The sequence below is a fragment of the Elgaria multicarinata genome, chromosome 13 (assembly GCF_023053635.1).
Source record: "Elgaria multicarinata webbii isolate HBS135686 ecotype San Diego chromosome 13, rElgMul1.1.pri, whole genome shotgun sequence".
NCBI lineage: Eukaryota > Metazoa > Chordata > Lepidosauria > Squamata > Anguidae > Elgaria > Elgaria multicarinata.
The window spans coordinates 18,062,456-18,077,645 of NC_086183.1; positions in this window are offsets into that span (position 1 = coordinate 18,062,456).

Genomic DNA, 15,190 nt, shown 5'->3' on the forward strand with positions numbered 1-15,190 from the left:
CTGTTTTTATCTTAGCAATTTGTCAGTCTGGACTAACGCTAAATGTTTTCACACTGCTGCTTTGGTGGACTGCATTTTATATTGGTATTGTTGAGTTGTTTATTTACTTGTGAGCTGTTATGAGAGAGAGCTTTTCACCCTGAAAGGCATGGTAGCTCAACAGTGTTCTCTGAATTCCATCTTGAAGTTTGTTCCGAGTTGAGCCCATGTCAGATAGGAAGCTTGAGTTGGAAACTTAAGTCAGAAACTCATGTTGGAAAGTCCCACGAGTTTCTCTAAAAGGGAATTCAGCCCTATGGATGAAAGAGGCTCGGTCCCCTCTGGTTTAAGTCAATACTGCAACAGTGGTTCAGTGGTTTGCCGATGCCGCAACCCATAGTTGAACACAGATCTTAATTCACTCCCAGCAGCCAGGGATGTGTGAATGTTTCATTTCAGTTTGCAAAACACTGAAAAAATATCTGTCTCACAACCCCACCATGAACAGGAGCATGTGTTCTCTGAAAATGAGAACAGGAACAAGTTGAACCAAGCCTTTTTAGCAATGTTTGGAGAATTTCAGCAGGTTCAAGTATCCCTGGTTCTTTTAATCCTACCAGCAACTCCTGACATGGGCCGTAGCTAGACCTAAGGTTTATCCCAGGATCATCCCAGGTTCATCCCTGCCTGAGCACTGGATGCCCTGTGTGGTACTTAGTTGAACAGGTTTGACCCCAGGACAATCCTGGGATAAACCTTAGGTCTAGCTACGGCCATGGTCACCATTTTAGATTTCCCTGAGTGCCCTCTAGAAGGGGCATTGGGGGGGGGGGGAATTAGTGGTCACCACAAATATCTCCCCTCAGAAATGGGTGCTCTGGAAAAGCTAAAACCGGCCTGACTGAGCTTTGAACAGCTCTGGTATCCCCCTCCTGAAAAAAAAATGCACACCCTTATCCCCCCAAAATGTGAGGTGTTTGGGTTTTTTTGCTTCCTCTTTTACTGCCAATTCCTCCTCCTCCAAATAATAAAAAAATTGGAGCTGAGCTTTTCGCCTTTCAAATAATGTGACCCAGCAAATAATCAATGGGAGATTCAACCACAGATCTCTAAACATTTCATCTATGGTAGGGTGACCATATGGAAAGGGGGACAGGGCTCCTGTATCTTTAACAGTTGCCTAGAAAAGGGAATTTCAGCAGGTGTCATTTGTATACATGGAGAACCTGGTGAAATTCCCTCTTCATCACCACAGTTAAAGCTGCAGGAGCTATACTAGAGTGACCAGATTTAAAAGAGGGCAGGGCACTTGCAGCTTTAACTGTTGTGATGAAGAGGGAATTTCCCTAGGTTCCCCATATATACAAATGACACCTGCTGAAAGTCCCTTTTCAATACAACTGTTAAAGATACAGGAGCCCTGTCCTCCTTTTCATATGGTCACCCTAATCTATGGCCTTAGCTAAATCTAAGGTTTATCCCGGGATCGTCCCTATGCATCTGAATGACACACAGGGGATCCCGAGAGCAGGCAGGGATGACCCTGGGACGACCCCGGGATAAACCTAAGGCCTGTGTTGGCCCTGAGTTTAACCAGAGATTCTTGGGGAGGCACTTGGTATTGCCTGCAATTTACAAATGCAGCCCCCACTAAAACAAAACAAAAACATGTATTATATCTAGGAACCTCCCTTTTCAGTTGTGCAGCTCCCAGTATGCGTATCCTAGTTGACGGCATCTCCTGTGATTCCTCAGGAGAGACACAGGGCTGAAATCTTAATTAAAAAGCAGGAAGGAATAGTTTCATGCAAGACTGATATTTTGACTTTCCTGTCCTTCGTGGACCGTTCCTATGCAGACCCCTGCTGTGAATGCTGAGCTGCTAATTTTGCAAAAGCTACAGAGCTTGTTTGCATTTATAGGCCCGGAATCAGCAAAATTGAGCACAGAGAGAGTTTGACGCTGCGGTTGCTGATCACTTTTCTTAACGACGTTTCCCAACACCTGCTGTTTAAAAACCACCAGGGGGAATGATGTCAGGAGCTGGACACCCGCGGTGGAGCCAGGGTTGTACAATGAAGCATGAATTCAGAAAAGTGTTGTGATTATCGTTGGTGCAATCGGTCTATCGCAGCAGCCATGAGCAGAAGACCAGCAACTGCTGCTGTTAACATATGGATAAAACTTCCCGGGTGCCTTCTACTCCGGAGTAAAAGTCACTGTTTTGTAACTATGGCGCACAGTGGAACCTGTGCAACTTCAATCGCAGCTTTTAAAGCTCAACTAAAAACTTTTCTTTTTCCTAAAGCTTTTAAAACTTGATGTTGTGCAGACTTTATACTGTTAGTTTTACCCTACCCTGTGCCTGCTTACCCTACCCTGTGCCTGTTTGCATTCTCTTCCCCTCCTTATTGTTTTACTATGATTTTATTAGATTGTAAGCCTATGCGGCAGAGTCTTGCTATTTACTGTTTTACTCTGTACAGCACCATGTACATTGATGGTGCTATATAAATAAATAAATAATAATAATAATAATAATAATAATAATAATAATAATATGATATTGATGTGTGTAAAAGGGAATTTCATTCTGTAAGATTAGTCTATGCTCCAGGTGAGAGGTTAAGAACTGCCCCCCAACATTCCTTCATGGCAGATTCTAAGTGCATCTTAGACAAAAGAAAAACTTTCAACCAATCAGTGTCGAATGTAAGCTGTGATGTATGAATTGTATTCACCTTACCTTGTATTGGCAATTTAACCTAGTTTGTTAACAGAGCACGGACCAGTCAAGTCCATCAGAGATAAGAGCACTGACCAATTATGTTACTAACGAGTGATGTAACCAGAGCCTATATATTCCAGAGGATCCCTTTGTTCGAGGAGCTCTTAATTTGCATTTCCCGCTGGAGCTCCAATGTTGCAACATTTACGAATAAACTTTAACTTGCATTCTCCAACCCGGTGTGTTTATTGGCAAAGTATACACTGAGGGAGCGGCCTGTCCAGCCCTCAGGTTTGAGGGCTAACAATATTTGCTTCAAATGTAGGGCGTTTAACATTTTTGAAAATCCCCCTGCCTGTCCATCAGATCATGAAACTTTTTTTTTTTTTTTTTTTTTTTTTGCAGGATGGGGATTCTTTATGTGCCAAAATATGGGTGCGTTTTCCTTTTTTTTTTTTTAATGTACACATTTTTCTGCCATTGATTAAAGAGCATCTGTGTGTATTTTTCCCCAAGGGACACTTTTTCCCCCCATGCACATCTTTCAAATGTATCACAGCTTTAGTGTTGTACAGACTTTGACCACAGTTGGTGGGCTCAGTTAGACCTACCAGTTACTGCACAATGGAGGGGTGAAAATCTCGCAATATCTTTGTCGTGAGAGCCCCCCTCTGTTTACATGTGGTGCTCGATGGCCTCAGAAGGAGAGGACGTCACGCCCACCATTTTGTTTTGTTTTTAAGAAACAGAAGATGCGCATGAGAGCTCGTGCACAACAGGTAGGGTTTTTTTTTTAAAAAAAGAAATAATTTCCCCCGCTCTCCCCACTCCACCCCTGATGGACGCAGAGCTTCTGAGGATCTCTGCACCCCATGCGTGGGTCCCAGCTCATTGCGAGGAACTGGGACAAACCGCGATGCTCGCACATATGTTCTGTGGTCTCGGGCTCCACAGAAAAAGAGGACCCTTTTCATATGGCCACACTATTCCTATCTCCATATTAGTCTAGGGTCGCTATGCTACATTCCCAGATGTTACATTGGGGACATCGTGACAAATGAAAACAGCAGCAGAACCAGTTGCTTGGAACACAGGGAGGAACATTTTAGTAGAGCCCCCCCCCCCGAGAAGGCATCAGGGGTGGGCCTTGACAGGGTACTGGTGCTCCAACAGCTGCCCAAGGATGCCAGATGCCAGTGCCAGCCCTAGGCAAGAAGTCTGCTTCAGGACAGCTGTGCCAAATCACTACCACTTCTTGTAATTCAAGCAGGGATCTTTGCATCATCTAAAATCCCAGCTTCAAATGCTCACCCCATACCTAGAAAACTCTGTAAACTTGCACGCACCAAGGGGGATATGGCTTTTAGATAGGGCTGTGCTCCGCTTTGCTTCAGAGCATAGAAGCAATAGTGAGGCGGTCTGATTTGCCTCTGACAAAGGCGGAGACAAAGCAGGTCAGGGGGGGGCTGCGGATTGAGGCGAAAAGGATCGAGACCAAGCAGATCCTTTGCCTCGATCCAGAGCTCTGAAAAAACGGTAAATGGGGGCTTACCTGTCACTGCCACAGTCCGTGTGGCAACGGCAGCAGAGCCAGGTAACGGGGCATGGGGGAAGGGTCTTACTTGAGTCCTTTGCATTCCAGCAGCGGCTTCACCTGAGCCCGAGGACTCAAACTGGAAGACCAGGCCACAACCGCCTCAGGCTCAGGTGAAGCCACTGCCGGAACACGACAGACGCAGGTAAGGGGGAGGAGGGAGGGGGGCCTTACCTGGCACCACCACCGCCACTGCAGTCCGGGTGGCAATGGTGGTGGAGCCAGGTAAGGGGGCAGGGGGAAGGGTCTTACCTGAGTCTGTCGCGTTCTAGCAGCGGCTTCACCTGAGCCTGAGAACTCAAACCAGAAGACCAGGCCGCAACAGCCTGGTCTTCCTGTTTGAATCCTCGGGCTCAGGTGAAGCCACTGCCGGAACACGACAGACACAGGTAAGGGGGAGGAGGAAGGTGGGTCCGTGCAGTGACGGCGGTGGAGCCAGGTAAGGGGGCAGGGGTGAAGGGTCCTTCCTGAGTCTGTCGCGTTCCGGCAGTGGCTTCACCTGAGCCCGAGGACTCAAACTGGAAGACCAGGCTGGACCGCGATGGATGCAGGTAAGGAGGAAGGAGGGAGGGGGGCCTTACCTGCCGCCGCTGCAACTGCCACCGCTGCTGCCGCGGCTGCCGCCACTACCACCACCGCTGTGGAGCTCCGATTCGGATCCGGAGCTCCGCAGCGGAGCAGAGTGGACCACAGGTGGATCGACGCAGGGCGTAGTGGACCCGATCTGGAATTTGTGGATCGGGTGCAGAGCAGATGAGGGGGGGGGTGTCCGTGCACAGCCCTACTTTTAGAGGCTGTCTTACGTCTTCTTCTTCTTCTTTTTAAAAAAAACAAATTTGGGAAGAGAGAAATGTAGGCCGGAGAGATTGAGAGGAGTAATAATGGAACAGAATGGGTGGATATCTGTTCATCCGCCTGCATGTAAAGCCATCAATACATAGTGCTGCCCTTGAGTGATGAATTTACTTGCAGCTGCTGTCACTTATGGTAGAGCTAGAAATTAATTTCTTCCTGACTGCACATTAGGGGGTAAACTTTGGAACCAATACTGGCCAGTCATGAATCTCACTAAGAATTATGAGTGGCACAGCCCTTTTCCCTGCTGGACCTATCAGCTTCCGGCAACTTAAGGATACAGACAGCCCGAGCTGGAAGATGTTGGCTGCTGAGGTCAAAGCATGTGCCAGTTGTTGCTTTGTGCTTTTAGGACTGTAGCTGTGATGTTTGGATGCAAATGTCTAAGCTAGGAATGTCACGGGTGTCCATTTTTGGCTCAGTTCAGTGATTTCCGGCCTACTCAGCCCCCCTGACCTGGAGGGTGTATGGACCACCATGCTTGCCCGACTTGACATGAGCTAAGTTGGGTAAGCACAGAGGGTCCTGCTCCCCTGCCAAGCTGCAAAGTGGCAGCTTGGCCTTTTCAAAATGGCGGCTTGGCCCTTTTGTGCAAATGGCAGCTGTAAAAAGTTCTGTTTACACAAAAATCACAGGTGTAAAAGGTCTAAATATGGTGGCCAAATTGACCACTGGTGCCTGCAATTTTGCATAAAGGGCCCCTTTTTTGCCACCGTTTGCACAAAAGGGCCCTTTATTAGGGTGACCATATGGAAAGGAGGACAGGATTCCAGAATCTTTAAATAAAAGGGAATTTCAGCAGGTGTCATTTGTATGCCTGCAACACCTAGTGAAATTCCCTCTTCATCACAACAGTTAAAGCTGCCGGAGCCCTACTAGAGTGACCAGATACAAAAAAGGGCAGGGCTCCTGCAACTTTAACTGTTGTGATGAAGACAGAATTTCACCAGGTACTGCAGGCATACAAATGACACCTGCTGAAATTCCCTTTTATATACAACTGTTAACGATTCAGGAGCCCTGTCCTCCTTTCCATATAGTCACCCTACCTTTATTAACAAGGCCAAGCCACCATTTTTATGCAAAATGCAGATTTGACGAGGGAGCAGGAGGCTGCGTGCTGCTTGCCGGGTGCCTGTGGACCGCCCAGCGGTGAGCAGATTTGGGTGGCCAGCAGGGCTCTGGCGTGCAGCCTGGACGGAGTTGAGTCCATGCGTCCCTAGTCTAAACTGCTATTACAAAATCAATCTACACTGGTGCTTTAAAGCGCTTTATAATAGTTTTGACAACTGTTGGGGTCCAGGACACACTCCAGTCCATATACAGTTGTCAAAACTGTTATAAAGCTCTTTAAAGCGCTTTAAAGCAGTACTGTAGATCCGACCCTAAATCTCTCTGTCCCTGTAATAGGCTGACCAGGCACTCTGCAAGGAGGTATGGGAAATGTCCAAATTGGTTCCTTTCAGTCACCCATTAATATGCTTTGCAAAAAGTGAAAGAATGAGGCTACGTGGTAGTCTGGCCGGAATTCAGCTGTAAAGTACATTAATTACGGGAATTCCAATAAAAGGGGTGTCTGTGTGACACTCGCCAGACGAGCCAATTGGATCCACCCTTAGCTATGCTGCTCCCTGCGCTCGTTCATTATCATAGGGTGCTTTATATCGAGTGTCACCAAAGCGCTCTGGGGCCGTGAAGAGCTTAGAGGCATTGAGCCCATTACACTCTTTCAAAACCGAGGGAAACAAATGAAGTCAGCTTTTTAAATAACGTTAATAATAATAAAAAAAAGAATAATTCTTCGAGGCTCTTGGCAAAATTAATTGCTGCTTGCTTTCTCAGTGACAGACCGGATTGTAATAAAATAGAACTGTTTATGGGAATCCCTTGGCTTTATGGGTGTCCCTAAATGTTGCCCATGTAATCAGGAACTCTGTGTGCGCCCATTGTGGTGCATCTGAAAACTGAAATATGAAGGGCTGCTTTTCACATTTCCTGTGTTGGAAGCTTTTCTCCGACAGAAGCAGCGTTGAGGAGAATTATGCTGGTCAGGTTTAGAATTGGGCCTGGACCAACAAGCTTAGCATATTCTGGGCCCAGTTCTGAGCCCAAATAAAATTCTAGGTTTAAAGATACCAATAATGGAGCTAGTCCAGAATGCAGCAGCTTGGCTGTTGTCGGGAGCTGTCCCTTTTCAGCATGTAACTATCGGGCCAGTTTTAAGGTTCTTGTACTAGTGTACAAAGCCCTAAAAACTTGGGACCAGGATACCTGAGAGAGAGCCTTCTCCCTTACCATCCTGCCCAGTCACTAAGATCATTGGAGGGCATGCTCCTGGTGGTCCCACATAGATCTACTGTCCAGTGGTGGCCCCCATCCTGTGGAATTCCCTGCCTCTGGAGGTCAGTCAAGCACCAACTTTGTATTCCTTCTGGTGCCTCCTGAAAATGTCATTGTTCCAGGAGGCTTCATTGCACTTTTGTTTCTTTTAAAAATGTACTTTAATTGTGTTTTTATTAGGGATGTGCTCCACTTCTCCTCAGACCAGAGAAGCAGGAGCGAATTGGCCTGATCCGCCTTGCCCAGAGGCGGAGGAGAAGCAAGTCAGGGGCCTGGAGAAGCATGGTGAAGAGAAGCGACCATATGCGGAGCGCTCCTCTTTTTGCGGAGTGCTTCGCCCGCCATTTTGGATTTTTTCACCCATAGGATTGCATTGTGGAAAAGATGATCGAATAACTTTTTTTGTTTTTAAAGCTATCTTTCTGAAATTTCGTGTGCTTAGAGAGTCGTGGCTGGGGGTCATTTTGAGCCTACTCTCAGCACTCTGTGTGGTGCGGTTTGCTTGCTATATTTTTTGGAAAAATAGGGTAAAAAAAGCGAGAGAGGTACCTTTTTGAAGTGCTGAGAGGCAGATTCAACTCCCAGTCATGATCACCTGATGAAGCATCCTCTAATCCCAAAGTTGGAGGAGGGGAGAGGCAAAACGGGATACTTAGTAACTTGGGATACTGGGAAACTTCTCTTTCTTAGTCTGAACGGACTTTTCCCAGTGTTTTTTAAAACAGTAGCCCCACCAAATGCACAAACACAACCTGAAATCACATACTAAGCAAATAAATAACAGGAAACACAGCACTGCTACCCACCCTAACCTTGGTGAACAACTGAATAGATGTGGTGCAAGGGGATGAGGTCCCCTAGGGCATGTGGACGTGCCCAGTGCACACACACTGTGTCCTGCCCTTGGAGGGTAATCAGAGCCCTCCAAAGTGTAAACAGTGGAGAATAATGCCTGTCATGAGTTGAAGTGACAGGTAGCTTCTTAAACACTGGTACTTACTTAGGGCCAGTCAAAAATTGGCATATCCCCCTCCCCCTGGGCACGTCCACTTTCCTCTTACTGGTAAAAAACAGACATAGCCTTTTTAAAAAATATATTCTTGTTGTTTATTCAGCAACACTGCTGCTTTTAATTCCACCCCTCCTTTGTTTGTTTATTTATTTATTTATTACATTTCATATTTATACACCCCATAGCCCAAGCTCTCCTGGTTTTTTCTCTTTAGTGAAGTCAGGCAGGCTTTCATTGTGGTTCAACTTCTTATTGTTGTTGTTGTTATTATTTTTGCTATTAATATTAATTAGTACTGCTATTATTAATGTTACTATTGTTGTTGTTGTTGTTTTAATAATGGCTGTGATCACAGTGCAGTCAATCAACTCTGAAGCAAGGATCACAAAGCTTTACTCTTATCCTCCTAGCCTCCTAGTAGTTATGGGATGCAAAAGAAAAGGCATCTCTCTGTGCTGCTCCTGCCTCACAGGGATAGTTTACATTACTGGCTTTGAAACAATCCTTGGCTCACTTCCTTGTGCCCCCAGAAATGTCTGCTCCATGCCTGCCTACCTTCCCCCTGGGGTGCTGCTGTGGTGGGGCATCTGCCGGGACTGACTCCCCTATAGATCTATGGCATATCTCTGCCTGCCTCTGCCCGCCTGGTGCCTGGGAGATGGGCTTTGTGGTTCATGCCCAGCAGCCTCCGGCATGCTTGCTCCCAGTCCAACTCCTCTGTGCCTGCCTCAATGCGTTACTGCTGGCTTAGAAAGAAACAAGCCATCCTTTGCTCACTTCCTTGCGCCGCCTCACAGGGTTGGTTTGCAATGCATTACTGCTGGCTTAGAAAGAAACAAGCCATCCTTGCCGCACTTCCTTGTGCCCCCAGAAATGTCTGCTGCCTGCCTGCCTTTCTTCCCTCCTCCCCTGCCCGCCTCGCAGGGATGGTTTGTGTGTGTCTTGCTTTGACTCAGGGGATAAGTCCTTCCTGCGCTCACTTAGATTTTTTGAAGTTCCAAATAAATTTTTCAAGTGTGGAAGAAGATTCATATTTAGGTTTATCTACTCCCCAATTCATGGCATGTTGGGATTTCCTTTGAAATGGCCCCATTGAGCTGTCTGCAGCTTTAAATCCCTGAGGTACTGGGGTGTCCTATTTTCAAAATTTCCCCAAAAATCAAGGGAGGCTTGGATTGGCTTGAGGCTTGGCATGCATGTGTATACCTTCATGAGATGTCATGGTGCCTAATTTGAGTTTCTAACGTGAAAATTTACAGAGATATCGAAAGGGGCGTGTGAATTGGGGTTAGGGGTGCTGCGTTAGAGGTTAAAGCCCCCCCCAAAATCAGGGGATGATGGAATTTGCTTGAAACTTGCCATGAATGTGGATGTGCCTGCTTACAAGTTTTTATCTGTCAAAATATCAGAGAAAAGCCCATGTCTGAAAATGGGGTGTCCGATTTTCAGAAATTCCCCCAAAATCAAGGGATGATTGGATTTGCTTGAGGCTTGGCATACATGTGTATACTTGTATAAGCTATCATGGTGCCAAATTTGAGGTTTCTAACGTTAACAAAAAAAAAGTTGTAGGCTTTTTTGGATTTCAATGCAAGCCTATGGGGGGGGAAAGCGAAGCTCTGATCCGGATCCGGAGCTTCGCAGCGAACCGGAGCGGACTATAGGCAGAGCGGAGCGGAGCAGACCCAATCTGGAAGTTGCAGATCTGGAAGAGAAGCGGATCGGGGGGTCCGTGCACACCCCTAGTTTTTATCCTGTTTTTAAGCTTTTATTCGATTTGTCCACCGCTCTGAAATTCTTGAATGGGGAGTAGTATATAAATATTGCAAATAAATAAATAAATAAATAAATTCCAAAATGAGGAACGTGGCTCTGAATCAAGGACAAAATGAAATATTACCTCTTTGTGTTTGGATATCAGAGTAGCTGGTGCAAAAGCAGCCTGTCTACATTGTTTTGAAAGTGCCTTTTCGTCACAAGGTTAAAATTATTCAGCTGACATGATGAAGACGTTTCATTTCCGTGCTTCTGCTCAAGCCCAGACTCCAGTGCAAAAGACTTAATTGTCTTCCATCATCAGCATTACACTCCACGCCTTGATTGATAGTAGTCTTAGATGAATATCTCCATCACTTTCATCGATCTTCAGCTAGTGGGTAGGGAGAATCCACAAATGATAACAGACTGGCCTTAAGTGGGTCACAGCACTGGTGCCTCTATCAGATTCTTGTTGCTGTTGTTTTGCGTTTTCTAAAGAAAATGATAAAGATTATTAACAAATGGAAAAGAGGATAGGAACTCAAATATTTCTAACAGCTATTTAGCAAAGGTGATTTCTGGAGCTTTCATAGCAAGTCTTTTAAGTGAAGCTGTGTGCAAATAGCCTTTCAAAAAATCTCCACCCTATATATGAGGGGAGAAACCCATCAAATTTCTCTAGGGAGAGGAGAAATTCCCCAAAAGCTACTCCAGGGTGGGACTAATCATTCATTAGCAAGGGCAGTAGCACAGCTAATTTCTTTCTGCATATTAACTTATATGTGTATCTGCTGTATAGATAGCTTGGCCACCATTTTCCATTCTCCACATTGACCAGACCTAGCATTATTCCAGGGCATAGTGGTGAAAAAAAATTGTGGCCACTATACAAATACAAAATGGTGGAGAATATTTGGAGGAAATTCTGCAAAGTGGTCTCAGGAATTTTTTCTCGGAAGTCAATGACTTTTGAGAAATTTCGGCCAAGCTCTATTTTTATGTAAAGGGACATTTCTCCAAACAATCTATAGTAATGACAGTGTTAACATTCAGTAGATCTCTTAAGCGTTCTATCACTTCATCCACAGTAATTTCCAGAGAGCGTTAACAATTCAAGAATCTTTTTATAAGGTGGTTAAATCATAGTACAATGCATTCCTTTTGTTATTATTTTTAATGCATTCTCCTTTTTTTATTATTTACTTGCAACCAAATGTTGCTTGGCATTTTACTGCTTTCGGTTATGTCTCCCTTTACAAAAAAAAAAAAAAAAAGGCTGGGAAATGTGGGTCAAGTTTTGCAGTAAGTGCTCAATTAATCATTATTACAAATCTTAGCGATTTTTCATAATAGTAGAGCTCATAATGAATTGATTCTGGTTTTTTACCAAAGTGGCAGTTGAAATTTTGCCGATCTTTTGTGTAGCTAGATGATGTTTTCATTTCAGTGCGTTTGGGAGCTGGTATTATTATTATTATTATTATTATTATTATTATTATTATTATTATTACAAAAATCTGTATTCATTATCCTCTTCAAGCACAGGGCATCTCGTAGTCTACAGCAAAAACTGTTTGTGTGTTGGGAAGGGGGGCAGCTCTACAGACACCATAGAAAATTGCTTAATATCAGTTTGGGTCCCCAACGTTTCTGGTTGCACTGATTACTGGAATGTTTCTGAACCCAACTGTTTTTGACTTTTAAAGTCTTAAACCAATTTACTTGGAGGACTGCCTTTACCCATATTGGCCTGTCTACATTTTAAGATCAGAAAGAGATTCCCTTCTCATTTGCCCACCTGTGACAGCAATTGGGAGGTTGATCACACATGAGAGGGTCTTCTCTGGAGTGGCCCCACATCTTTGGAACAAGTTTCCATTGGAAGTCTGCCATGCTCCATCACTGCAGGCTTTTAAGAAGGCCTTGAAAACATATTATTTTACCATGGCCTCCTCTTGATATGACTGCTGTCGCTGCTGTTGCTGCTACCATTGCTGTGGTTGTGGGTTTTATTGTTGGCTATTATTGTTGTTTTTATTGTTATTTTATTGTGGTTATGTTTTTATTGCTTTTCACATCTAACTGTTTTTAATGTATTGTATTGCTGTGACCTGCCTTAAAAGGCTTCTGCTCTGAAAGGTGGACAAGAAATGTTCTCAATAATGAAATAAATGAATAAATTCTGTCAGTGGACACATTTGGAACTTTGAGAGAGTGCAGTGAGTGCTCTCACAAAATGGCTGCAATTGGGGAACGCTTTCCCATTCATAAAATGACTGCCGTGGTAAGCACGGTCAGTCAGAAAACACTAATTTCCTGGAATGCAAACTGGTGAGACTAAAAGAAAAGTAATTTGCCCAAGAACCTACATGTAGAATTGGGGATCTTATCAGCAGAACACGAAATAATACAAATAAAAATGGTGCTACCAAGGGTCTGGCGAGCAGTGTGTGGCATGGGTGAGTTCAGCCATCCCTATACTATCCCAGACCTACCTCATGATTCTGGAGATTGAAGCCTAGGCCATAGCTAGATGGGGCGATATCCCAGGGATCGCCCCGGGATCATCCCTGTGCGTTCACATGGATGAATGCACAGAGGATCCCGAGAGCAGGGAGGGATGAGCCCTCCCTTTCCCCAGGATCTCGCCTTACAGTTCTAGCCCATTTTTTCCATGGCCTTGGGTTGATCCTGAGACCGTGGAATGTGTGGGCGGGCGTCACGGTTTGACCTGGCTCCTCGTGAGTTCCTGGCTCCTCAGGAACTGCTCATGGTTGGGGGTGGGATGAGGGGAGCTGGGAAAGTATTTTTTTTTTAAAAAAAACTCACAATTTCTTGCACGAACACTCGTGTGCTCCATCTGCTTTAACAAAAAACAAAGAAAATGGTGGCGCGATGTTGCGCACCGCATGTAGACCAGGGCGATGATCTCGTGATCATAAAATCATGAGATCGTTGCTGTAGAACCCCCCTGGTCTAGCTGAGGCCCTCATCTACACCAAGTAGGATATAGCACTATGGAAGCAGCATGAAAGCAGCATATGGTAGGTGTCAATGGGCTCCAACAGCTGTCAGTACACTTCAATACTAATATAAAGTATATATTTTATTTATATACTGCCTTCACTTTCATAGTGTAATATCCTGCTTGGTGTAGATTAGGCCCCTATCTGGGACCTTCTGCATGCTAAGTATATGTTCTACCACTGAGGGAAAGTCCTACATACAAACACCAATGAGGAAACATGGGATTTCATGTATGTAAAGCATGTGGTCTACCATTGACCAATGACCCATCCTTGTGAGTCGCAGCCCATCCCATCATTCTTTGAGATGACTAGTTGAGTTGTGGTAGCTATAGCTAGCCCTACCTCTTCAACTGGAAGACTATTCATGTTTAGGTTGATCTTCATCATTTCTGCTTTTGATATGGATCTACCGCTAACTCCACAGGCAGTCTCCTTCGTTAGGGAACACTCCTTTTACCTATTTCTTGTGCAAAGAAACCCATCTCATGTGGCCACATCACCCATGTTATTATATCCTGTGAGAGCCTAAGTAAATTAAAGTAGCAGTTGATTATGTCCGATAGTTAACAATCTGTCCCCTAATTAACTTCATAATAATGTATTCATGGTACCTCCTATAACCCTTATACAAATACCTCATGGGCTCATAAACCCTTCTCCAGTTTATGTCACTCATCAAACAGTGAGTAGCTCATAAACAAGATATATACTCAAGTTTTCCCTCTAATTAAATGTGTTATATTTTGGTTCTCGTCCTCTCTCTCTCTCTCTCTCTCCTCTGCTGTTAACCTTTTATTGCATTATATACTATTTGATTGTATACATTTAAAAAAATGCCTTGTCCCCTCTGACCAACCCATACACCTCTCCCTCCTTGCACCAGTGGTGCATAACCCCATGTCCAGGGGCCAAAGTTCACCCCTCTGGGAATCCCAATCTGCCTCTCTGGGGTTTCCTAGACAGCTATGTCCCTGCTCCCCCTCTCCCCCAACCACTGATCATTAGGTGGTTTCCTGCCTTTTGTTCTGGTTTCCTCATTCTAAGAGGTTAAAAATATCCCCCAAGCCTTAGTTATTATCTAATCTGTTTTTATGGTTTCAAATTTTGTATATCGGTTTTTAATGTTCAGTCTTTTAATCTTTGTAAACTGCCCAGAGAGCTTCAGCTATGGGGAGGTGTATATATGTAAACAACAAAAACAACTAGCACTATGTATTTAAGCTGAAATATCCTGGTATTTTTAGTTTCTGGCTCCGCCATTTTTGCCTTTGACTCCACCCACTACTGGAATACACCCGAATGTTTTCTCTGAAATGGAATTCAGCCCTTGAGCTGAAACAGGTTCTCCATCCCTGTTTTTTTTTAAAAAATAGAATTAAATAAGTAAACAAATAAAAGAAGTAAAGATGTATATGTATAAAACACACACACACACACACACACAAAGATCTCCTGAGCGATAGCTAAAATTCACATATTTGATCTCCCCCTTGGGCATGTTCAAATGATGATAACTGTCCTGTAGTTAAACCATAATTCAGGAGCAGTGGAACACAACTCAAGTTGACCCAAGAAGCCAGAAAAGAGGGAAATAGAGACAATCTTTTCATCCAGAGCTGAAGTGTGATTCTCTCTGTTTAGCCTGTGTTAAACAGAGTTCTTTACTGTAAGGTGGAACTGGAAACCAGGGGGGAAAATCAGTAGTTAATTATAACTCTGTGAACTCTTTCAAAGAATTCTTTGAACACCCATTTGGCTTGTAACTATATGTACAACATGAACAGTGTTTTGACATTTAGAAGGAGCTGTGAATATAACACAAGACCAAAAATACTTTTATTTCCAAAGCAAGCAATGAAATCTCATTTTCAGTACAAACACCATAAGGTCTTGAG